The sequence below is a fragment of the Lampetra planeri genome, unplaced genomic scaffold (genome assembly GCF_965212315.1).
Source record: "Lampetra planeri unplaced genomic scaffold, kcLamPlan1.2.h2 scaffold_577, whole genome shotgun sequence".
NCBI lineage: Eukaryota > Metazoa > Chordata > Hyperoartia > Petromyzontiformes > Petromyzontidae > Lampetra > Lampetra planeri.
The window spans coordinates 3,992-26,925 of NW_027615400.1; the positions used below are offsets into that span (position 1 = coordinate 3,992).

The 22,934-nt window shown below is 54.7% G+C and overlaps 1 long non-coding RNA gene across 1 annotated transcript; it reads right to left on the reverse strand.

Moving 5' to 3' along the window:
- Window positions 1-14,037: 14,037 nt before the first annotated feature.
- On the reverse strand, window positions 14,038-22,373 carry LOC144741510 (uncharacterized). Its single transcript, XR_013590009.1, has 6 exons — window positions 22,312-22,373; window positions 20,728-20,768; window positions 18,527-18,564; window positions 16,482-17,767; window positions 15,029-15,233; window positions 14,038-14,101 (listed from the first exon to the last, which is right to left on the reverse strand). It is a non-coding gene; the product is annotated as an uncharacterized LOC144741510 (long non-coding RNA).
- Window positions 22,374-22,934: the final 561 nt, after the last annotated feature.

A 22,934-nucleotide genomic window follows, 5' to 3' on the forward strand; every position in this document is an offset into this window, starting at 1 on the left:
TGTGTAGGTGTGTAGGTGAGTGAGTGAGTAGGTGAGTGTGTAGGTGAATGAGTGAGTAAGTGAGTGTGTAGGTGAGTAGGTGAGTGAGTGAGTAGGTGAGTGTGTAGGTGAGTGTGTAGGTGAGTAGGTGAGTGAGTAGGTGAGTGAGTAGGTGAGTAGGTGAGTAGGTGAGTGTGTAGGTGAGTGTGTAGGTGAGTGGGTGTGTAGGTGAGTGAGTGAGTAGGTGAGTGAGTGAGTAGGTGAGTGTGTAGGTGAGTGGGTGTGTAGGTGAGTGTGTAGGTGAGTAGGTGAGTGAGTGTGTAGGTGAGTGTGTAGGTGAGTAGGTGAGTGAGTGAGTAGGTGAGTGTGTAGGTGTGTAGGTGAGTGGGTGTGTAGGTGAGTGTGTAGGTGTGTAGGTGAGTGGGTGTGTAGGTGAGTGTGTAGGTGAGTAGGTGAGTGGGTGTGTAGGTGTGTAGGTGAGTGGGTGTGTAGGTGAGTGGGTGTGTAGGTGAGTGTGGTAGGTGAGTGTGTAGGTGAGTGTGGAGGTGAGTGTGTAGGTGAGTGTGGAGGTGAGTGAGTAGGTGAGTGAGTAGGTGAGTGTGGAGGTGAGTGGGTGAGTAGGTGAGTGAGTAGGTGAGTGAGTAGGTGAGTGAGTAGGTGAGTGAGTGAGTAGGTGAGTGAGTGAGTAGGTGAGTGTGTAGGTGAGTAGGTGAGTGAGTAGGTGAGTGAGTGAGTAGGTGAGTGAGTGAGTAGGTGAGTGTGTAGGTGAGTGGGTGAGTAGGTGAGTGAGTAGGTGAGTGAGTGAGTAGGTGAGTGTGTAGGTGAGTGAGTAGGTGAGTGAGTAGGTGAGTGAGTAGGTGAGTGTGTAGGTGAGTAGGTGAGTGAGTAGGTGAGTGAGTAGGTGAGTGTGGAGGTGAGTAGGTGAGTGAGTAGGTGAGTGGGTGAGTGTGTAGGTGAGTAGGTGAGTGAGTGAGTAGGTGAGTGTGTAGGTGAGTGTGTAGGTGAGTGGGTGTGTAGGTGAGTGTGTAGGTGAGTAGGTGAGTGAGTAGGTGAGTGGGTGTGTAGGTGAGTGTGGAGGTGAGTAGGTGAGTGTGTAGGTGAGTGTGTAGGTGAGTGTGTAGGTGAGTGGGTGTGTAGGTGAGTGAGTGAGTACGTGAGTGTGTAGGTGAGTGGGTGTGTAGGTGAGTGTGTAGGTGAGTAGGTGAGTGTGTAGGTGTGTAGGTGAGTGAGTGAGTAGGTGAGTGTGTAGGTGAGTAGGTGAGTGTGTAGGTGTGTAGGTGAGTGAGTGAGTAGGTGAGTGTGTAGGTGAGTAGGTGAGTGAGTAGGTGAGTGGGTGAGTGTGTAGGTGAGTAGGTGAGTGAGTGAGTAGGTGAGTGTGTAGGTGAGTAGGTGAGTGAGTAGGTGAGTGAGTAGGTGAGTGTGTAGGTGAGTGGGTGTGTAGGTGAGTGTGTAGGTGAGTAGGTGAGTGAGTAGGTGAGTGTGTAGGTGAGTAGGTGAGTGTGTAGGTGAGTGTGTAGGTGAGTGTGTAGGTGAGTGGGTGTGTAGGTGAGTGAGTGAGTGAGTAGGTGAGTGAGTGAGTAGGTGAGTGTGTAGGGTGGTGAGTGAGTAGGTGAGTGTGTAGGTGAGTGAGTAGGTGAGTGAGTAGGTGAGTGTGTAGGTGAGTGGGTGTGTAGGTGAGTGTGTAGGTGAGTAGGTGAGTGAGTGAGTAGGTGAGTGTGTAGGTGTGTAGGTGAGTGAGTGAGTAGGTGAGTGTGTAGGTGAGTAGGTGAGTGTGTAGGTGAGTGAGTGAGTAGGTGAGTAGGTGAGTGAGTGAGTAGGTGAGTGTGTAGGTGAGTGTGTAGGTGAGTAGGTGAGTGAGTGAGTAGGTGAGTGTGGAGGTGAGTGTGTAGGTGAGTAGGTGAGTGGGTGTGTAGGTGAGTGTGTAGGTGAGTAGGTGAGTGTGTAGGTGAGTGTGTAGGTGAGTGTGTAGGTGAGTGAGTGAGTAGGTGAGTGTGTAGGTGAGTAGGTGAGTGTGTAGGTGAGTGTGTAGGTGAGTGAGTGAGTAGGTGAGTGTGTAGGTGAGTGTGTAGGTGAGTAGGTGAGTGAGTGAGAAGGTGAGTGTGTAGGTGAGTAGGTGAGTGTGTAGGTGGTGTAGGTGAGTGAGTGAGTAGGTGGAGTGTGTAGGTGAGTAGGTGAGTGTGTAGGTGTGTAGGTGAGTGAGTGAGTAGGTGAGTGTGTAGGTGAATGAGTGAGTAGTGAGTGTGTAGGTGAGTAGGTGAGTGAGTGAGTAGGTGAGTGTGTAGGTGAGTGTGTAGGTGTGTAGTGAGGTGAGTGAGTGAGTAGGTGAGTGTGGAGGTGAGTGGGTGTGTAGGTGAGTGTGTAGGTGAGTAGGTGAGTGAGTAGGTGAGTGGAGTAGGTGAGTAGGTGAGTAGGTGAGTGTGTAGGTGAGTGTGTAGGTGAGTGGGTGTGTAGGTGAGTGAGTGAGTAGGTGAGTGAGTGAGTAGGTGAGTGTGTAGGTGAGTGGGTGTGTAGGTGAGTGTGTAGGTGAGTAGGTGAGTGAGTGTGTAGGTGAGTGTGTAGGTGAGTAGGTGAGTGAGTGAGTAGGTGAGTGTGTAGGTGTGTAGGTGAGTGGGTGTGTAGGTGAGTGTGTAGGTGTGTAGGTGAGTGGGTGTGTAGGTGAGTGTGTAGGTGAGTAGGTGAGTGGGTGTGTAGGTGTGTAGGTGAGTGGGTGTGTAGGTGAGTGGGTGTGTAGGTGAGTGTGTAGGTGAGTGTGGAGGTGAGTGTGTAGGTGAGTGTGGAGGTGAGTGTGTAGGTGAGTGTGGAGGTGAGTGAGTAGGTGAGTGAGTAGGTGAGTGTGGAGGTGAGTGGGTGAGTAGGTGAGTGAGTAGGTGAGTGAGTAGGTGAGTGAGGTAGGTGAGTGAGTAGGTGAGTGAGTGAGTAGGTGAGTGAGTGAGTAGGTGAGTGTGTAGGTGAGTAGGTGAGTGAGTAGGTGAGTGAGTGAGTAGGTGAGTGAGTGAGTAGGTGAGTGAGTAGGTGAGTGAGTGAGTAGGTGAGTGTGTAGGTGAGTGGGTGAGTAGGTGAGTGAGTAGGTGAGTGAGTGAGTAGGTGAGTGTGTAGGTGAGTGAGTAGGTGAGTGAGTAGGTGAGTGAGTAGGTGAGTGTGTAGGTCGAGTAGGTGAGTGAGTAGGGTGAGTGAGTAGGTGAGTGAGTAGGTGAGTGTGGAGGTGAGTAGGTGAGTGAGTAGGTGAGTGGGTGAGGTGTGTAGGTGAGTAGGTGAGTGAGTGAGTAGGTGGGTGTGTAGGTGAGTGTGTAGGTGAGTAGGTGAGTGAGTGTGTAGGTGAGTGTGTAGGTGAGTAGGTGAGTGAGTGAGTAGGTGAGTGTGTAGGTGTGTAGGTGAGTGGGTGTGTAGGTGAGTGTGTAGGTGTGTAGGTGAGTGGGTGTGTAGGTGAGTGTGTAGGTGAGTAGGTGAGTGGGTGTGTAGGTGTGTAGGTGAGTGGGTGTGTAGGTGAGTGGGTGTGTAGGTGAGTGTGTAGGTGAGTGTGGAGGTGAGTGTGTAGGTGAGTGTGGAGGTGAGTGTGTAGGTGAGTGTGGAGGTGAGTGAGTAGGTGAGTGAGTAGGTGAGTGTGGAGGTGAGTGGGTGAGTAGGTGAGTGAGTAGGTGAGTGGAGTAGGTGAGTGAGTAGGTGAGTGAGTGAGTAGGTGAGTGAGTGAGTAGGTGAGTGTGTAGGTGAGTAGGTGAGTGAGTAGGTGAGTGAGTGAGTAGGTGAGTGAGTGAGTAGGTGAGTGAGTAGGTGAGTGAGTGAGTAGGTGAGTGTAGGTGAGTGGGTGAGTAGGTGAGTGAGTAGGTGAGTGAGTGAGTAGGTGAGTGTGTAGGTGAGTGAGTAGGTGAGTGAGTAGGTGAGTGAGTAGGTGAGTGTGTAGGTGAGTAGGTGAGTGAGTAGGTGAGTGAGTAGGTGAGTGTGGAGGTGAGTAGGTGAGTGAGTAGGTGAGTGGGTGAGTGTGTAGGTGAGTAGGTGAAGTGAGTGAGTAGGTGAGTGTGTAGGTGAGTGTGTAGGTGAGTGGGTGTGTAGGTGAGTGTGTAGGTGAGTAGGTGAGTGAGTAGGTGAGTGGGTGTGTAGGTGAGTGTGGAGGTGAGTAGGTGAGTGTGTAGGTGAGTGTGTAGGTGAGTGTGTAGGTGAGTGGGTGTGTAGGTGAGTGAGTGAGTACGTGAGTGTGTAGGTGAGTGGGTGTGTAGGTGAGTGTGTAGGTGAGTAGGTGAGTGAGTGAGTAGGTGAGTGTGTAGGTGAGTAGGTGAGTGTGTAGGTGTGTAGGTGAGTGAGTGAGTAGGTGAGTGTGTAGGTGAGTAGGTGAGTGTGTAGGTGTGTAGGTGAGTGAGTGAGTAGGTGAGTGTGTAGGTGAGTAGGTGAGTGAGTAGGTGAGTGGGTGAGTGTGTAGGTGAGTAGGTGAGTGAGTGAGTAGGTGAGTGTGTAGGTGAGTAGGTGAGTGAGTAGGTGAGTGAGTAGGTGAGTGTGTAGGTGAGTGGGTGTGTAGGTGAGTGTGTAGGTGAGTAGGTGAGTGAGTAGGTGAGTGTGTAGGTGAGTAGGTGAGTGTGTAGGTGAGTGTGTAGGTGAGTGTGTAGGTGAGTGGGGTGTGTAGGTGAGTGAGTGAGTGAGTAGGTGAGTGAGTGAGTAGGTGAGTGTGTAGGTGAGTGAGTGAGTAGGTGAGTGTGTAGGTGAGTGAGTAGGTGAGTGAGTAGGTGAGTGTGTAGGTGAGTGGGTGTGTAGGTGAGTGTGTAGGTGAGTAGGTGAGTGAGTGAGTAGGTGAGTGTGTAGGTGTGTAGGTGAGTGAGTGAGTAGGTGAGTGTGTAGGTGAGTAGGTGAGTGTGTAGGTGAGTGAGTGAGTAGGTGAGTGTGTAGGTGAGTAGGTGAGTGAGTGAGTAGGTGAGTGTGTAGGTGAGTGTGTAGGTGAGTAGGTGAGTGAGTGAGTAGGTGAGTGTGGAGGTGAGTGTGTAGGTGAGTAGGTGAGTGGGTGTGTAGGTGAGTGTGTAGGTGAGTAGGTGAGTGTGTAGGTGAGTGTGTAGGTGAGTGTGTAGGTGAGTGAGTGAGTAGGTGAGTGTGTAGGTGAGTAGGTGAGTGTGTAGGTGAGTGTGTAGGTGAGTGAGTGAGTAGGTGAGTGTGTAGGTGAGTGTGTAGGTGAGTAGGTGAGTGAGTGAGAAGGTGAGTGTGTAGGTGAGTAGGTGAGTGTGTAGGTGTGTAGGTGAGTGAGTGAGTAGGTGAGTGTGTAGGTGAGTAGGTGAGTGTGTAGGTGTGTAGGTGAGTGAGTGAGTAGGTGAGTGTGTAGGTGAATGAGTGAGTAGTGAGTGTGTAGGTGAGTAGGTGAGTGAGTGAGTAGGTGAGTGTGTAGGTGAGTGTGTAGGTGAGTAGGTGAGTGAGTGAGTAGGTGAGTGTGGAGGTGAGTGGGTGTGTAGGTGAGTGTTGTAGGTGAGTAGGTGAGTGAGTAGGTGAGTGAGTAGGTGAGTAGGTGAGTAGGTGAGTGTGTAGGTGAGTGTGTAGGTGAGTGGGTGTGTAGGTGAGTGAGTGGTAGGGTGAGTGAGTGAGTAGGTGAGTGTGTAGGTGAGTGGGTGTGTAGGTGAGTGTGTAGGTGAGTAGGTGAGTGAGTGTGTAGGTGAGTGTGTAGGTGAGTAGGTGAGTGAGTGAGTAGGTGAGTGTGTAGGTGTGTAGGTGAGTGGGGTGTGTAGGTGAGTGTGTAGGTGTGTAGGTGAGTGGGTGTGTAGGTGAGTGTGTAGGTGAGTAGGTGAGTGGGTGTGTAGGTGTGTAGGTGAGTGGGTGTGTAGGTGAGTGGGTGTGTAGTGTGAGTGTGTAGGTGAGTGTGGAGGTGAGTGTGTAGGTGAGTGTGGAGGTGAGTGTGTAGGTGAGTGTGGAGGTGAGTGAGTAGGTGAGTGAGTAGGTGAGTGTGGAGGTGAGTGGGTGAGTAGGTGAGTGAGTAGGTGAGTGAGTAGGTGAGTGAGTAGGTGAGTGAGTAGGTGAGTGAGTGAGTAGGTGAGTGAGTGAGTAGGTGAGTGTGTAGGTGTGTAGGTGAGTGAGGTGAGTAGGTGAGTGTGTAGGTGAGTAGGTGAGGTGTGTAGGTGAGTGAGTGAGTAGGTGAGTGTGTAGGTGAGTAGGTGAGTGAGTGAGTAGGTGAGGTGTGTAGGTGAGTGTGTAGGTGAGTAGGTGAGTGAGTGAGTAGGTGAGTGTGGAGGTGAGTGTGTAGGTGAGTAGGTGAGTGGGTGTGTAGGTGAGTGTGTAGGTGAGTAGGTGAGTGTGTAGGTGAGTGTGTAGGTGAGTGTGTAGGTGAGTGAGTGAGTAGGTGAGTGTGTAGGTGAGTAGGTGAGTGTGTAGGTGAGTGTGTAGGTGAGTGAGTGAGTAGGTGAGTGTGTAGGTGAGTGTGTAGGTGAGTAGGTGAGTGAGTGAGAAGGTGAGTGTGTAGGTGAGTAGGTGAGTGTGTAGGTGTGTAGGTGAGTGAGTGAGTAGGTGAGTGTGTAGGTGAGTAGGTGAGTGTGTAGGTGTGTAGGTGAGTGAGTGAGTAGGTGAGTGTGTAGGTGAATGAGTGAGTAAGTGAGTGTGTAGGTGAGTAGGTGAGTGAGTGAGTAGGTGAGTGTGTAGGTGAGTGTGTAGGTGAGTAGGTGAGTGAGTGAGTAGGTGAGTGTGGAGGTGAGTGGGTGTGTAGGTGAGTGTGTAGGTGAGTAGGTGAGTGAGTAGGTGAGTGAGTAGGTGAGTAGGTGAGTAGGTGAGTGTGTAGGTGAGTGTGTAGGGGAGTGGGTGTGTAGGTGAGTGAGTGAGTAGGTGAGTGAGTGAGTAGGTGAGTGTGTAGGTGAGTGGGGTGTGTAGGTGAGTGTGTAGGTGAGTAGGTGAGTGAGTGTGTAGGTGAGTGTGTAGGTGAGTAGGTGAGTGAGTGAGTAGGTGAGTGTGTAGGTGTGTAGGTGAGTGGGTGTGTAGGTGAGTGTGTAGGTGTGTAGGGTGAGTGGGTGTGTAGGTGAGTGTGTAGGTGAGTAGGTGAGTGGGTGTGTAGGTGTGTAGGTGAGTGGGTGTGTAGGTGAGTGGGTGTGTAGGTGAGTGTGTAGGTGAGTGTGGAGGTGAGTGTGTAGGTGAGTGTGGAGGTGAGTGTGTAGGTGAGTGTGGAGGTGAGTGAGTAGGTGAGTGAGTAGGTGAGTGTGGAGGTGAGTGGGTGAGTAGGGTGAGTGAGTAGGTGAGTGAGTAGGTGAGTGAGTAGGTGAGTGAGTAGGTGAGTGAGTGAGTAGGTGAGTGAGTGAGTAGGTGAGTGTGTAGGTGAGTAGGTGAGTGAGTAGGTGAGTGAGTGAGTAGGTGAGTGAGTGAGTAGGTGAGTGAGTAGGTGAGTGAGTGAGTAGGTGAGTGTGTAGGTGAGTGGGTGAGTAGTGTGAGTGAGTAGGTGGAGTGAGTGAGTAGGTGAGTGTGTAGGTGAGTGAGTAGGTGAGTGAGTAGGTGAGTGAGTAGGTGAGTGTGTAGGTGAGTAGGTGAGTGAGTAGGTGAGTGAGTAGGTGAGTGAGTAGGTGAGTGTGGAGGTGAGTAGGTGAGTGAGTAGGTGAGTGGGTGAGTGTGTAGGTGAGTAGGTGAGGAGTGAGTAGGTGAGTAGGTGAGTGTGTAGGTGAGTGTGTAGGTGAGTGGGTGTGTAGGTGAGTGTGGAGGTGAGTAGGTGAGTGTGTAGGTGAGTGTGTAGGTGAGTGTGTAGGTGAGTGGGTGTGTAGGTGAGTGAGTGAGTACGTGAGTGTGTAGGTGAGTGGGTGTGTAGGTGAGTGTGTAGGTGAGTAGGTGAGTGAGTGAGTAGGTGAGTGTGTAGGTGAGTAGGTGAGTGTGTAGGTGTGTAGGTGAGTGAGTGAGTAGGTGAGTGTGTAGGTGAGTAGGTGAGTGTGTAGGTGTGTAGGTGAGTGGAGTGAGTAGGTGGAGTGTGTAGGTGAGTAGGTGAGTGAGTAGGTGAGTGGGTGAGTGTGTAGGTGAGTAGGTGAGTGAGTGAGTAGGTGAGTGAGTAGGTGAGTGAGTAGGTGAGTGAGTAGGTGAGTGTGTAGGTGAGTGGGTGTGTAGGTGAGTGTGTAGGTGAGTAGGTGAGTGAGTAGGTGAGTGAGTAGGTGAGTGTGTAGGTGAGTGGGTGTGTAGGTGAGTGTGGAGGTGAGTAGGTGAGTGTGTAGGTGAGTGGGTGTGTAGGTGAGTGAGTGAGTGAGTAGGTGAGTGAGTGAGTAGGTGAGTGTGTAGGTGAGTGTGTAGGTGAGTAGGGTGAGTGAGTGAGTAGGTGAGTGTGTAGGTGAGTAGGTGAGTGTGTAGGTGTGTAGGTGAGTGAGTGAGTAGGAGTAGGTGGTGTAGGTGAGTAGGTGAGTGTGTAGGTGTGTAGGTGAGTGAGTGAGTAGGTGAGTGTGTAGGTGAGTAGGTGAGTGTGTAGGTGAGTGAGTGAGTAGGTGAGTGTGGTAGGTGAGTGAGTGAGTAGGTGAGTGTGGAGGTGAGTGGGTGTGTAGGTGAGTGTGGTAGGTGAGTGTGTAGGTGAGTGTGTAGGTGAGTAGGTGAGTGAGTGAGTAGGTGAGTGTGGAGGTGAGTGGGTGTGTAGGTGAGTGTGTAGGTGAGTGAGTAGGTGAGTGTGTAGGTGAGTGGGTGTGTAGGTGAGTGGGTGTGTAGGTGAGTGTGGAGGTGAGTAGGTGAGTGTGTAGGTGAGTGGGTGTGTAGGTGAGTGTGTAGGTGAGTAGGTGAGTGAGTGAGTAGGTGAGTGTGTAGGTGAGTGTGTAGGTGAGTAGGTGAGTGAGTGAGTAGGTGAGTGTGTAGGTGAGTAGGTGAGTGTGTAGGTGTGTAGGTGAGTGAGTGAGTAGGTGAGTGTGTAGGTGAGTAGGTGAGTGTGTAGGTGTGTAGGTGAGTGAGTGAGTAGGTGAGTGTGTAGGTGAGTAGGTGAGTGTGTAGGTGAGTGAGTGAGTAGGTGAGTGTGTAGGTGAGTAGGTGAGTGAGTGAGTAGGTGAGTGTGTAGGTGAGTAGGTGAGTGAGTGAGTAGGTGAGTGTGGAGGTGAGTGGGTGTGTAGGTGAGTGTGTAGGTGAGTGTGTAGGTGAGTAGGTGAGTGAGTGAGTAGGTGAGTGTGGAGGTGAGTGGGTGTGTAGGTGAGTGTGTAGGTGAGTAGGTGAGTGAGTAGGTGAGTGAGTAGGTGAGTGTGTAGGTGAGTAGGTGAGTGAGTGAGTAGGTGAGTGTGTAGGTGAGTGGGCGTGTAGGTGAGTGAGTGAGTAGGTGAGTGAGTGAGTAGGTGAGTGTGTAGGTGAGTGGGTGTGTAGGTGAGTGTGTAGGTGAGTAGGTGAGTGAGTGAGTAGGTGAGTGTGTAGGTGAGTGTGTAGGTGAGTGAGTGAGTAGGTGAGTGGGTGTGTAGGTGAGTGTGTAGGTGAGTAGGTGAGTGAGTGAGTAGGTGAGTGTGTAGGTGAGTGTGTAGGTGTGTAGGTGAGTGGGTGTGTAGGTGAGTGTGTAGGTGAGTGTGTAGGTGTGTAGGTGAGTGGGTGTGTAGGTGAGTGTGTAGGTGTGTAGGTGAGTGGGTGTGTAGGTGAGTGGGTGTGTAGGTGAGTGTGTAGGTGAGTGTGTAGGTGAGTGTGGAGGTGAGTGTGGAGGTGAGTGTGTAGGTGAGTGAGTAGGTGAGTGTGGAGGTGAGTGTGGAGGTGAGTGTGGAGGTGTGTAGGTGAGTGAGTGAGTAGGTGAGTGAGTAGGTGAGTGTGTAGGTGTGTAGGTGAGTGAGTGAGTAGGTGAGTGTGTAGGTGAGTGTGGAGGTGAGTGTGTAGGTGAGTGAGTAGGTGAGTGTGGAGGTGAGTGAGTAGGTGAGTGTGGAGGTGAGTAGGTGAGTGTGGAGGTGAGTGAGTGAGTAGGTGAGTGAGTAGGTGAGTGAGTAGGTGAGTGAGTGAGTAGGTGAGTGAGTGAGTAGGTGAGTGTGTAGGTGAGTAGGTGAGTGAGTAGGTGAGTGAGTGAGTAGGTGAGTGAGTGAGTGAGTAGGTGAGTGTGTAGGTGAGTGAGTGAGTAGGTGAGTGAGTAGGTGAGGTGAGTGTGTAGGTGAGTGAGTAGGTGAGTGAGTAGGTGAGAGAGTAGGTGAGTGAGTAGGTGAGTGTGTAGGTGCGTAGGTGAAGTGAGTAGGTGAGTGAGTAGGTGAGTGTGGAGGTGAGTAGGTGAGTGAGTAGGTGAGTGAGGTGAGTGTGTAGGTGAGTAGGTGAGTGAGTGAGTAGGTGAGTGTGGAGGTGAGTAGGTGAGTGAGTAGGTGAGTGAGTAGGTGAGTGAGTGAGTAGGTGAGTGAGTAGGTGAGTGAGTGAGTAGGTGAGTGAGTGAGTAGGTGAGTGAGTGAGTAGGTGAGTGTCGTAGGTGAGTGTGTAGGTGAGTGTGTAGGTGAGTGAGTAGGTGAGTAGGTGAGTGAGTAGGTGAGTGAGTAGGTGAGGTGAGAGGTGAGTGACGTGAGTAGGTGAGTGAGAAGGTGAGTGAGTGAGTAGGTGAGTGAGTGAGTAGGTGAGAGTAGGTGAGTGAGTGAGTAGGTGAGTGTGTAGGTGAGTGGGTGAGTGCGTGAGAAGGTGAGTGAGTGAGTAGGTGAGTGTGGAGGTGAGTGTGTAGGTGAGTAGGTGAGTGTGTAGGTGAGTGTGTAGGTGAGTGTGTAGGTGAGTAGGTGAGTGAGTAGGTGAGTGTGTAGGTGAGTGGGTGAGTGTAGTAGGTGAGTGGTGAGGTGAGTAGGTGAGTGTGAGGTGAGTAGGTGAGTGTGGAGGTGAGTGAGTAGGGAGTGAGGTGAGTAGGTGAGTGAGTAGGTGAGTAGGTGAGTGAGTAGGTGAGTGATGTGAGTAGGTGAGTGTGTAGGTGAGTGAGTGAGTAGGTGAGTGAGTGAGTAGAGTAGGTGAGTGTGGAGGTGAGTGTGTATGTGAGTAGGTGAGTGTGTAGGTGAGTGTGTAGGTGAGTGTGTAGGTGAGTAGGTGAGTGAGTAGGTGAGTGTGTAGGTGAGTGGGTGCGTGTGTAGGTGAGTAGGTGAGTGAGTGAGTAGGAGTGTGTAGGAGTAGGTGAGTGTGTAGGTGAGTGAGTAGGTGACGTGTGTAGGTGAGTGTGAGGTGAGTAGGTGAGTGTGTAGGTGAGTAGGTGAGTGTGTAGGTGAGTGAGTAGGTGAGTGTGTAGCGTGAGTAGGTGAGTGTGTAGGTGAGTGAGTAGGCTGAGTGTGTAGGTGAGTAGGTGAGTGTGTAGGTGAGCTGGTGAGTGAGTGAGTGAGTGAGTGAGTAGGTGAGTGTGTAGGTGAGTAGGTGAGTGAGTAGGTGAGTGTGTAGGTGAGTGTGGAGGTGAGTAGGTGAGTGTGTAGGTGAGTAGGTGAGTAGGTGAGTGTGTAGGTGAGTAGGTGAGTAGAGTGAGTGTGTAGGTGAGTGTGGAGGTGAGTGTGGAGGTGAGTGAGTGTGTAGGCTGAGTGTGTAGGTGAGTAGGTGAGTGAGTGAGTAGGTGAGTAGGTGAGTGAGTAGGTGAGTGTGTAGGTGAGTAGGTGAGTGTGTAGGTGAGCTGAGTAGGTGAGCTGTGCTGAGCGGAGCTAGGTGACGTGAGTAGCGTGAGTGTGTAGGTGAGTGAGCTAGGTGAGTGGAGTGTGTAGGTGAGTGGGTGAGTGTAGGTGAGTGAGTGAGCTAGGTCGAGTGAGTGTGTAGGTGAGTGTGTAGGTGAGTAGGTGAGTGAGTAGCGTGAGTGTGGAGGTGAGTGAGTCGCTCACTGATCTCGTGTGGGAGCCCCGGTGAGTTCAGGGTGACCTCTGTCACCAGGCCCCCCTCCGTGCCCCACCTGAGACACAGACACAGGCAAAGGTCCCCCGTGTAGCCCCCGCCGCCTCCAGGGGCAAGAGCTGTCGGCGCCTGTGCCAGGCTCGGTGCAGGTGAGAACCATGTTCATAGTGCTAGGGGTAGAACGGGTGATTGAGTGGGTGGGTTGGTGAGCGGGTGAGTGAGTGAGTGGGTGAGTGGGTGGGTGAGTGAGGGGGTGGAGTGAGGGGGTGGGTGAGTAAATGAGTGAGTGAGTGGGTGAGTAAGCGGGGTGGGTGAGTGGGTGAGTGCGTGGGTGAGTGAGTGGGTGAGTGAGTGAGTGGGTGAGTGAGTGAGTGAGTGGGTGAGTGAGTGAGTGGGTGAGTGGGTGGGTGAGTGAGTGGGTGAGTGGGTGAGTGAGTGAGTGGGTGAGTGACGTGAGTGGGTGAGTGGGTGGGTTGGTGAGTGATGTGAAGTGAGTGAGTGGGTGAGTGAGTGAGTGGGTGGGTGAGTGAGGGGCGTGAGTGAGGGGGTGGGTGAGTAAATGAGTGAGTGAGTGGGTGAGTAAGCGGAGTGGGTGAGTGAGTGGTTGGGTGGGTGAGTGAGTGGGTGAGTGATGTGGGTGGGTGAGTGAGTGGGTGAGTGAGTGGGTGACTGAGTGGGTGGGTGAGTGGGTGAGTGAGTGGGTGGGTGAGTGAGTGACTGGGTGGGGTGAGTGAAGTGGGTGGGTGAGTGAGTGAGTGAGTGAGTGGGTGAGTAAGCGGGTGGGTGAGTGAGTGGTTGGGTGGGGTGAGTGGGTGGGTGGGTGAGTGAGTGAGTGAGGGAGTGGGTGCGTGGGTGGGTGAGGGGGTGAGGGAGTGGGTGGGTGAGTAAATGAGTCGAGTGAGTGGGTGAGTGGGTGGGTGCGTAAGCGGGGTGGGTGAGTGAGTGGGTGAGTGGGTGGGTGAGTGAGTGGTTGGGTGGGTGAGTGGGTGGGTGGGTGAGTGAGTGGTTGGGTGGGTGAGTGGGTGGGTGGGTGAGTGGGTGGGTGGGTGACGTGAGTGGTTGGGTGGGTGAGTGGGTGGGTGGGTGAGTGGGTGGGTGGGTGTGAGTGAGTGGTTGGGTGGGTGAGTGGGTGGGTGGGTGAGTGGGTGGGTAGGGTGAGTGAGTGGTTGGGTGGGTGAGTGGGTGGTGGGTGAGTGGGTGGGTGGGTGAGTGAGTGGTTGGGTGGGTGAGTGGGTGAGTGGGTGAGTGGGTGAGTGGGTGAGTGAGTGAGTGAGTGAGGGAAGTGGGTGGGTGAGGGGGTGAGTGCGGGGGTGGGTGAGTCATGAGTGACTGGGTGGGTGAGTAAGCGGGTGGGTGAGTGAGTGGGTGAGTGAGTGAGTCGGGTGAGGGAGTGGTGCTGAGTGGGTGCGAGTGAGTGGGTGGGTGAGTGAGTTGGTGGGTGGAGCTGGAGGTGAGGAGTGGGTGGTGAGTGAGTGGGGTGGGTGAGTGGGTGGGTGAGGAGGGGTGGGTGAGGAGTGTGGGTGGGTGGTGCTGGGTGGGATGAGGAAGTGATGGGTGAGGGTGAGGATGAGTGCGTGCGTGTGAGTGAGGTGGAGTGAGTGGGTGTGTGAGTGAGTCGGGTGAGTGAGTGATGAGTGAGTGGGTGAGTGAGTGAGTGGGTCGAGGTGGTGAGTGGAGTGAGGTGGGTGGCGAGTGGAGTGGGTCGGGTGCAGGTGAGTGAGTGGGTGGGGAGATGTGGGTGGGTGAGCTGAGTGGGAGGGAGTGAGCGAGTGGGTGAGTGAGGCGTGTGGTGGGAGTGGGAGTGAGCTGGGTGAGTGAGTCGGGTGAGTGGGTGAGTGAGTGAGAGAGTGGGAGTGGGTGAGCGTGAGTGGGTGGGTCGCGGGATGTGGTGGGTGAGTAAATGAGTCGACTGGGTGGGTGCTAGTGAGTGAGTGGGTGTGAGTGCTAGTGGGTAGGTGAGGGTGAGTGCGTGAGTGAGTCGGGTGGGTGGGCTGAGTGGGTGCGGTGAGGGAGTGGGTCGGGTGAGCTACAATGAGTGACTGGGTGGGTGAGTGAGTGGGTGAGCTGAGTGAGTGGGTGAGTGCGTGGGTAGGTGAGTGAGCTGGGTGAGTAAGCGGCGTGGAGTGAGTGAGTGGTTGGGTGGGTGAGTGGGTGGGTGGGTGAGCTGGGTGACTGGGTGGGTGAGTGAGTGGGTGAGTGAGTGGGTGGAGTGAGTGAGTGGCGTGAGTGAGTGAGTGGTTGACTGAGTGGGTGACTGAGTGGGTGAGTGGGTGGGTGAGTGGGTGGGTGAGTGCACGCTCACCCCCACACAGCCCAGCGTGAGGCTGTGTAGCCAGCTGGGCAGAAGTGACCGTTCTGGGTTCCTGTCCCACAAACAGAGAGCTGCAGCTTCCCAGAGCGGCCCCAGGTCTACAAAGACAAAGATCCCCCGTGTAGCTTCAGACTGCAGGGGGCAAGTGCTGTTAGCGAGCAGCCGCACGGCACACGACGGGGTGGGTGGCCAGCACCGTGACACACAGACACACACCACACACACAGACCACACACAGACACACACCACACACACCCACACACACACACCCACACACCACACACACACCACCACACACACACACACCACACACACACCACACACACAGACACACACCACACACACACACAGACACACACCACACACACAGACACAGACACACACACCACACACACACCACACACACCACACACACACCACACACCACACACACACACACACCACACACACACACACACCACACACACACAGACACACACCACACACACAGACACACACAGACACACACCACACACACACACCACACACACACACCACACACACACACACCACACACACCACACACACACCACACACACACCACACACACAGACACACACCACACACACACACAGACACCACACCACACACACAGACACAGACACACACACACCACACACCACACACACACCACACACACCACACACCACACACCACACACCACACACACACCACACACACACACACACACCACACACACACAGACACACACACACACACACAGACACACACACACACAGACACCACACACACACACACCACACACACCACACACCACACACACACCACACACACACACACCACACACACACATCACACCACACACACACCACACACCACAAACACCACACACATCACACCACACACATCACACCACACACACACACACCACACACACACACCACACACACACACACCACACACACACACCACACACACCACGTACACACACACCACACACACACACACCACACACACACCACACACATCGTGCGGTGCCAGGCTAGGTGCACGCCTCACCCATGGGCAGCGACCGCAGGCGGTTGCCTGCGGCGGTGAGCTCTGTGAGTGCCGGCAAGCGGCACAGCGCCGGGGGCAGTGATCTCAGGCGGTTCGAGTCGAGGCTCAAGCGGCGCAGCGTGGCGGGGAGAGACGCGGCGGGGGAGAGTCACCAGCGCGTTGCTCGCCAAGTCCAGTGTGCACAGGCGGGGCAGGAGACACAGCGCTGCACGGGGGAGACACGGGGAGAGAGGGGGGACACGGGGAGACGTGGTGAGAGAGACACGGGGAGAGACACGGGGGAGAGAGACACGGGGAGAGAGGGGGGACACGGGGAGACGTGGAGAGACACGGGGAGAGACACGGGGAGAGAGACACGGGGAGAGAGGGGGGACACCGGGAGACATGGAGAGACACGGGGAGAGATGGTGAGAGAGACACGGGGAGAGAGGGGGGACACGGGGAGACGTGGAGAGACACGGGGAGAGACACGGGGAGAGATGGTGAGAGAGACACGGGGAGAGAGGGGGGACACGGGGAGACGTGGAGAGACACGGGGAGAGACACGGGAGAGATGGTGAGAGAGACACGGGGAGAGAGACACAGAGACATGGGGGGAGACACGGGGGGACATGGAAAGAGACACAGAGAGACATGGGGGGGGGGGGGGGGGGGGGGGGAAAGGATGAGAAATGGGGGAGAGAGGGTGGGTAGATGAGTGAGTGGGTGACCTGGGTGAGTGAGTGAGTAAGTGACTGAGTGACTGGCTGGGTGAGTGACTGGCTGAGTGAGTGACTGGGTGAGTGAGTGAGTGACTGGCTGAGTGAGTGACTGGGTGAGTGACTGGCTGAGTGAGTGACTGGGTGAGTGAGTGAGTGAGTGACTGCGTGAGTGAGTGGGTGAGTGACTGGGTGGGTGAGTGAGTGAGTGAGTGAGTGGGTGGGTGGGTGGGTGGAGTGGTTGAGTGACTGGGTGGGTGAGTGAGTGAGTGACTGAGTGAGTGACTGGGTGAGTGACTGGGTGGGTGAGTGAGTGAGTGAGTGACTGCGTGAGTGAGTGAGTGAGTGGGTGAGTGACTGGGTGGGTGAGTGAGTGAGTGACTGAGTGAGTGAGTGGGTGAGTGAGTGAGTGGGTGAGTGAGTGAGTGGGTGAGTGAGTGGGGTGGGTGAGTGAGTGAGTGGGTGGGTGAGTGAGTGAGTGAGTGAGTGAGTGAGTGACTGAGTGAGTGAGTGAGTGGGTGAGTGACTGGGTGGGTGAGTGAGTGAGTGACTGAGTGAGTGAGTGACTGCGTGAGTGAGTGAGTGAGTGGGTGAGTGACTGGGTGGGTGAGTGAGTGAGTGGGTGAGTGACTGGGTGGGTGAGTGAGTGAGTGGGTGAGTGACTGAGTGGGTGAGTGAGTGGGTGAGTGAGTGAGTGGGTGAGTGAGTGAGTGAGTGAGTGAGTGAGTGAGTGACTGACTGGGTGAGTGACTCACTGGGTGGGAGCTGCTGCAGGTGGTTGTGGGTGAGCCTCAGGGTGGTGAGGGAGCCGAGTGGGTGAGTGAGTGGGTGAGTGGGTGAGTGAGTGAGTGGGTGAGTGAGTGACTGACTGGGTGAGTGACTCACTGGGTGGGAGCTGCTGCAGGTGGTTGTGGGTGAGCCTCAGGGTGGTGAGGGAGCCGAGTGGGTGAGTGAGTGGGTGAGTGAGTGAGTGGGTGAGTGAGTGAGTGACTGACTGGGTGAGTGACTCACTGGGTGGGAGCTGCTGCAGGTGGTTGTGGGTGAGCCTCAGGGTGGTGAGGGAGCCGAGTGGGTGAGTGAGTGGGTGAGTGAGTGAGTGAGTGGGTGAGTGAGTGAGTGACTGACTGGGTGAGTGACTCACTGGGTGGGAGCTGCTGCAGGTGGTTGTGGGTGAGCCTCAGGGTGGTGAGGGAGCCGAGTGGGTGAGTGAGTGAGTGAGTGACTGACTGGGTGAGTGACTCACTGGGTGGGAGCTGCTGCAGGTGGTTGTGGGTGAGCCTCAGGGTGGTGAGGGAGCCGAGTGAGTGAGTGAGTGACTGAGTGGGTGAGTGAGTGACTGACTGGGTGAGTGACTCACTGGGTGGGAGCTGCTGCAGGTGGTTGTGGGTGAGCCTCAGGGTGGTGAGGGAGCCGAGTGGGTGAGTGAGTGGGTGGGTGAGTGAGTGGCTGAGTGGGTGAGTGACTGAGTGGGTGAGTGAGTGGGTGAGTGAGTGAGTGAGTGGGTGAGTGAGTGAGTGAGTGACTGACTGGGTGAGTGACTCACTGGGTGGGAGCTGCTGCAGGTGGTTGTGGGTGAGCCTCAGGGTGGTGAGGGAGCCGAGTGGGTGAGTGAGTGGGTGGGTGAGTGAGTGGCTGAGTGGGTGAGTGACTGAGTGGGTGAGTGAGTGGGTGAGTGAGTGAGTGGGTGAGTGAGTGAGTGACTGACTGGGTGAGTGACTCACTGGGTGGGAGCTGCTGCAGGTGGTTGTGGGTGAGCCTCAGGGTGGTGAGGGAGCCGAGTGGGTGAGTGAGTGGGTGGGTGAGTGAGTGGCTGAGTGGGTGAGTGACTGAGTGGGTGAGTGACTGGGTGGGTGAGTGAGTGGGTGAGTGAGTGAGTGAGTGACTGACTGGGTGAGTGACTCACTGGGTGGGAGCTGCTGCAGGTGGTTGTGGGTGAGCCTCAGGGTGGTGAGGGAGCCGAGTCGTCCCAGGGACGAGGGGAGCGACGTGAGGCGGTTCCCACTCAAGTCCAGTACGCGCAGACAGGTCAGCGAGCCTAGGGCTGGGGTCACGGGGTCACGGGGTCACTCACCCACTCACTCACCCACTCACCCACCCACCCACCCACTCACCCACCCACCCACACACCCACCAACTCACCCACCCACCAACTCACCCACCCACCAACTCACCCACCCACCAACTCACCCACCCACCAACTCACTCACCCACCCACCCACCCACCCACTCACTCACCCACCCACCCACCACTCACCCACCCACTCACCCACCCACCCACTGACCCACCCAACCACTCACCCAACCACTCACCCACCCACCCACTCACCCACCCACCCACTGACCCACCCAACCACTCACCCACCCACTCACTCACCCACCCACTCACCCACCCACCCACCCACCACCCACCCACCCACCCACTCACCCACCCACCCACTGACCCACCCAACCACTCACCCACCCACTCACCCACCCACTCACCCACCCACTCACCAACTCACCCACCCACCCACTCACCCACCCACTCAACCACCCACCCACCACTCACCCACTCACCCACCAACTCACCCACCCACCCACTCACCCACCCACTCAACCACCCACCCACCCACTCACCCACTCACCCACCCACCCACTCACCCACCCACTCACCCACCCACTCAACCACCCACCCACCAACTCACCCACCCACCCACTCACCCACCCACTCACCCACCCACTCACCAACTCACCCACCCACCCACTCACCCACCCACTCAACCACCCACCCACCCACTCACCCACTCACCCACCCACCCACCATTGGGGAGACTGAGCAGGTTGTTGGAGTGGAGGTATCTGTCGAGTAGAGGGGACAGCATCAGTCGGGAGTAGGATCGTGCCCAGCCAGGCAGTGACCTCTCAGAGTCTCAAGGCCCCTTTCCAGGAGGGTCCTGCCAGGCGTGGCTCACAGTTGTGTCTCTGTGTCTGTGTGTGTCACTGTGGGTGTGTGGGTGTGTCTCTGTGTGTGTCTCTGTGTCTGTGTGTGTTTCTGTGTGTGTATCTGTGTGTCTCTGTGTGTGTCTCTGTGTGTGTCTCTGTGTGTGTCTCTGTGTGTGTCTCTGTGTGTGTCTCTGTGTGTGTCTCTGTGTGTGTCTCTGTGTGTTTCTCTGTGTGTGTCTCTGTGTGTGTCTCTGTGTGTGTCTCTGTGTGTGTCTCTGTGTGTGTCTCTGTGTGTGTCTCTGTGTGTATCTGTGTGTATCTGTGTGTGTCTCTGTGTGTGCCTGTGTGTATCTGTGTGTGTATCTGTGTGTGTCTCTGTGTGTCTCTCTGTGTGTGTCTCTGTGTGTGTCTCTGTGTGTCTCTGTGTGTGTCTCTGTGTGTGTCTCTGTGTGTGTCTCTGTGTGTCTCTGTGTGTCTCTGTGTGTGTCTCTGTGTGTGTCTCTGTGTGTGTCTCTGTGTGTCTCTGTGTGTGTCTCTGTGTGTGTCTCTGTGTGTGTCTCTGTGTGTGTCTCTGTGTGTGTCTCTGTGTGTGTCTCTGTGTGTCTCTGTGTGTGTGTGTCTCTGTGTGTGTCTCTGTGTGTGTGTGTCTCTGTGTGTGTCTCTGTGTGTGTATCTGTGTGTGTATCTGTGTGTGTATCTGTGTGTGTCTCTGTGTGTGTCTCTGTGTGTGTCTCTGTGTGTCTCTCTGTGTGTGTGTGTCTCTGTGTGTCTCTCTGTGTGTGTCTCTGTGTGTGTCTCTGTGTGTGTCTCTGTGTGTGTCTCTGTGTGTGTCTCTGTGTGTGTCTCTCTGTGTGTCTCTGTGTGTGTCTCTCTGTGTGTCTCTGTGTGTGTCTCTGTGTGTGTCTCTGTGTGTGTCTCTGTGTGTCTCTGTGTGTCTCTGTGTGTGTCTCTGTGTGTGTCTCTGTGTGTGTCTCTGTGTGTCTCTGTGTGTCTCTGTGTGTGTCTCTGTGTGTGTCTCTGTGTGTGTCTCTGTGTGTCTCTGTGTGTGTCTCTGTGTGTGTCTCTGTGTGTGTCTCTGTGTGTGTCTCTGTGTGTGTCTCTGTGTGTGTCTCTGTGTGTCTCTGTGTGTGTGTGTCTCTGTGTGTGTCTCTGTGTGTGTGTGTATCTGTGTGTGTCTCTGTGTGTGTCTCTGTGTGTGTCTCTGTGTGTGTATCTGTGTGTCTGTGTGTGTCTCTGTGTGTGTCTCTGTGTGTGTATCTGTGTGTCTCTCTGTGTGTCTCTGTGTGTGTGTGTGTCTCTGTGTGTGTCTCTGTGTGTGTATCTGTGTGTGTCTCTGTGTGTCTCTCTGTGTGTGTGTGTCTCTGTGTGTCTCTCTGTGTGTGTCTCTGTGTGTGTCTCTGTGTGTCTCTGTGTGTGTCTCTGTGTGTCTCTGTGTGTCTCTGTGTGTCTCTCTGTGTGTGTGTGTCTCTGTGTGTCTCTGTGTCTCTCTGTGTGTGTCTCTGTGTGTGTGTCTCTCTGTGTGTGTCTCTGTGTGTGTGTCTCTCTGTGTGTCTCTCTGTGTGTCTCTCTGTGTGTCTCTCTGTGTGTGTCTCTGTGTGTGTGTCTCTGTGTGTGTGTGTGTCTCTGTGTGTGTCTCTGTGTGTCTCTCTGTGTGTCTCTGTGTGTGTCTCTGTGTGTGTATCTGTGTGTCTGTGTGTCTCTCTGTGTGTGTCTCTGTGTGTGTGTCTCTGTGTGTGTGTGTGTATCTGTGTGTGTATCTGTGTGTGTCTCTGTGTGTGTCTCTGTGTGTGTCTCTGTGTGTCTCTCTGTGTGTGTCTCTGTGTGTGTCTCTCTGTGTGTCTCTGTGTGTCTCTGTGTGTGTCTCTGTGTGTCTCTCTGTGTCTCTGTGTGTCTCTCTGTGTGTGTGTCTCTGTGGGTGTGTGTGTCTCTGTGTGTCTCTGTGTGTCTCTGTGTGGTGTCTCTGTGTGTGTCTCTGTGTGTGTCTCTGTGTGTGTTCTCTGTGTGTCTCTGTGTGTCTCTGTGTGTGTCTCTGTGTGTGTCTCTCTGTGGTGTCTGTGTGTGTGTGTCCGTGTCTCTTACAATTCAGCCAGGTTTGGGAGATTCTTTCCGAAGTCTTCTGGCTGCAACACTCAGACAAAGGTCCCCCGTGTAGCCCACATCAACTGTTGGGGCAAGTGCATGGTGGCCAGCACCACACATAGCCGCCTTTGTCTCACCAATGCTGATGGTTTACACACCGCACTGGTTACCCACATGAGGCCGAGTCGACCTAGGGGAGGACCTGCTGCAGATAATCTCCGAGTCCAAACTCGGGTCGCCGGGTTCGCAGCGCCGCGCGCTAAACACACAAAATCACTCCCCATAGACACAACAACAACAACAACCACAACAACAACAACCGCCATTCGCCACTAAGTGGCGGTGACGTCACCACGACGCTTGTGCCAGGCCAAGTGCACCTTGAGGCCACGTGAAGTGTCAAACGCCCGCTGGCAGGAGGTCACGGGGCAGGACCCAGCAGGTGCCACGGGTCGACTGACCGAGATGACCGAGATGAGTGGCTGATGCACCACCTGTGCCCCCTACTGTGCCAACTTGTTGTGCTTTAGCCACCCGGCGCTCCGCTCGTTGTTGTGAGCGTCGCTCCTCCGCCCTCCGTTGTTGTTGGAGGGCGACTGCCTCCAACTGCCCAGTAGCGTCCTTCACGAGCCTCCTCCACTGAGGCCGATCTTGACACCGCTGGTACCGGTCATCGGCAAGTCCACTCAGCTCCACGTCCTCCTGTACCACGTCACTCCATCTCTTCTCTAGCCCGTGCCGCGCCCGTTTAGCCCCCTCGATCCGGCCGAACAAAATCTGTCTAGGCATGCGGTGGCTGGGCATGCGGGCTACATGACCCAGCCAACGCAGCCTTGCCTGCCGGAGGAGCTCACCGATGGGACTTTGACCAGATCTTTCAAGGATTTAGTGAGCTCCTCACACAATCCAGCCTGCAGGTTAAACCCAGGATGGATCGTAGGCAGGCCAGCCCTAAATGTTTCCAACCGGCGAAGATGCTCATTAGGGGGGTCCACGTTTCGCAAGCGTAGAGAAGGGAGGGAATGACCGTGGCCGAGAAGACCTGAAGCTTCGTGCGGAGCCACAGATCCAGGTAGCTTCCACACAGCGGCACAGTGACTTCTCCGTGTCTCTCTCTGTGTCTCTGTGTCTCTCTCTGTGTCTCTGTGTCTCTCTCTGTGTCTCTCTCTGTGTCTCTGTGTCTCTCTCTGTGTCTCTCTCTGTGTCTCTGTGTCTCTCTCTGTGTCTCTCTCTGTGTCTCTCTGTGTCTCTCTCTCTGTGTCTCTCTCTGTGTCTCTGTGTCTCTCTCTGTGTCTCTCTCTGTGTCTCTCTCTGTGTCTCTCTCTGTGTCTCTCTCTGTGTCTCTCTCTGTGTCTCTGTGTCTCTCTCTGTGTCTCTCTCTGTCTCTCTCTCTGTGTCTCTCTCTGTGTCTCCGTGTCTCTCTCTGTGTCTCTCTCTGTGTCTCCGTGTCTCTCTCTCTGTGTCTCTCTCTGTGTCTCTGTGTCTCTCTCCGTGTCTCTCTCTCTGTGTCTCTCTCTGTGTCTCTGTGTCCTCTCTCCGTGTCTCTCTCTCTGTGTCTCTGTGTCTCTCTCTGTGTCACCGTACCAGCTGGGACAGCATGTTCATGCGCAGCGTGAGTGTCTCCACGTTGTCCAGGCTGTCTCCGTCTCTCTGTGTCTCTGTGTCTCTCTGTGTCTCTCTCTGTGTCTCTGTGTCTCTCTGTGTCTCTGTGTCTCTCTCTGTGTCTCTGTGTCTCTCTGTGTCTCTCTCTGTGTCTCCGTACCAGCTGGGACAGCATGTTCATGCGCAGCGTGAGTGTCTCCACGCTGTCTCCGTGTCTCTGTGTCTCTCTCTGTGTCTCTCTCTGTGTCTCTCTCTGTGTCTCTGTGTCTCTCTCTGTGTCTCTGTGTCTCTCTCTCTGTGTCTCTGTGTCTCCGTGTCTCTGTGTCTCTCTCTGTGTCTCCGTGTCTCTCTCTCTGTGTCTCCGTACCAGCTGGGACAGCATGTTCATGCGCAGCGTGAGTGTCTCCACGCTGTCCAGGCTGTCTCCGTGTCTCTGTCTCTCTCTCTCTGTGTCTCTCTCTGTGTCTCTGTGTCTCCGTGTCTCTCTGTGTCTCTGTGTCTCCGTACCAGCTGGGACAGCATGTTCATGCGCAGCGTGAGTGTCTCCACGCTGTCCAGGCTGTCTCCGTGTCTCTGTGTGTCTCTCTCTGTCTCTCTCTCTGTGT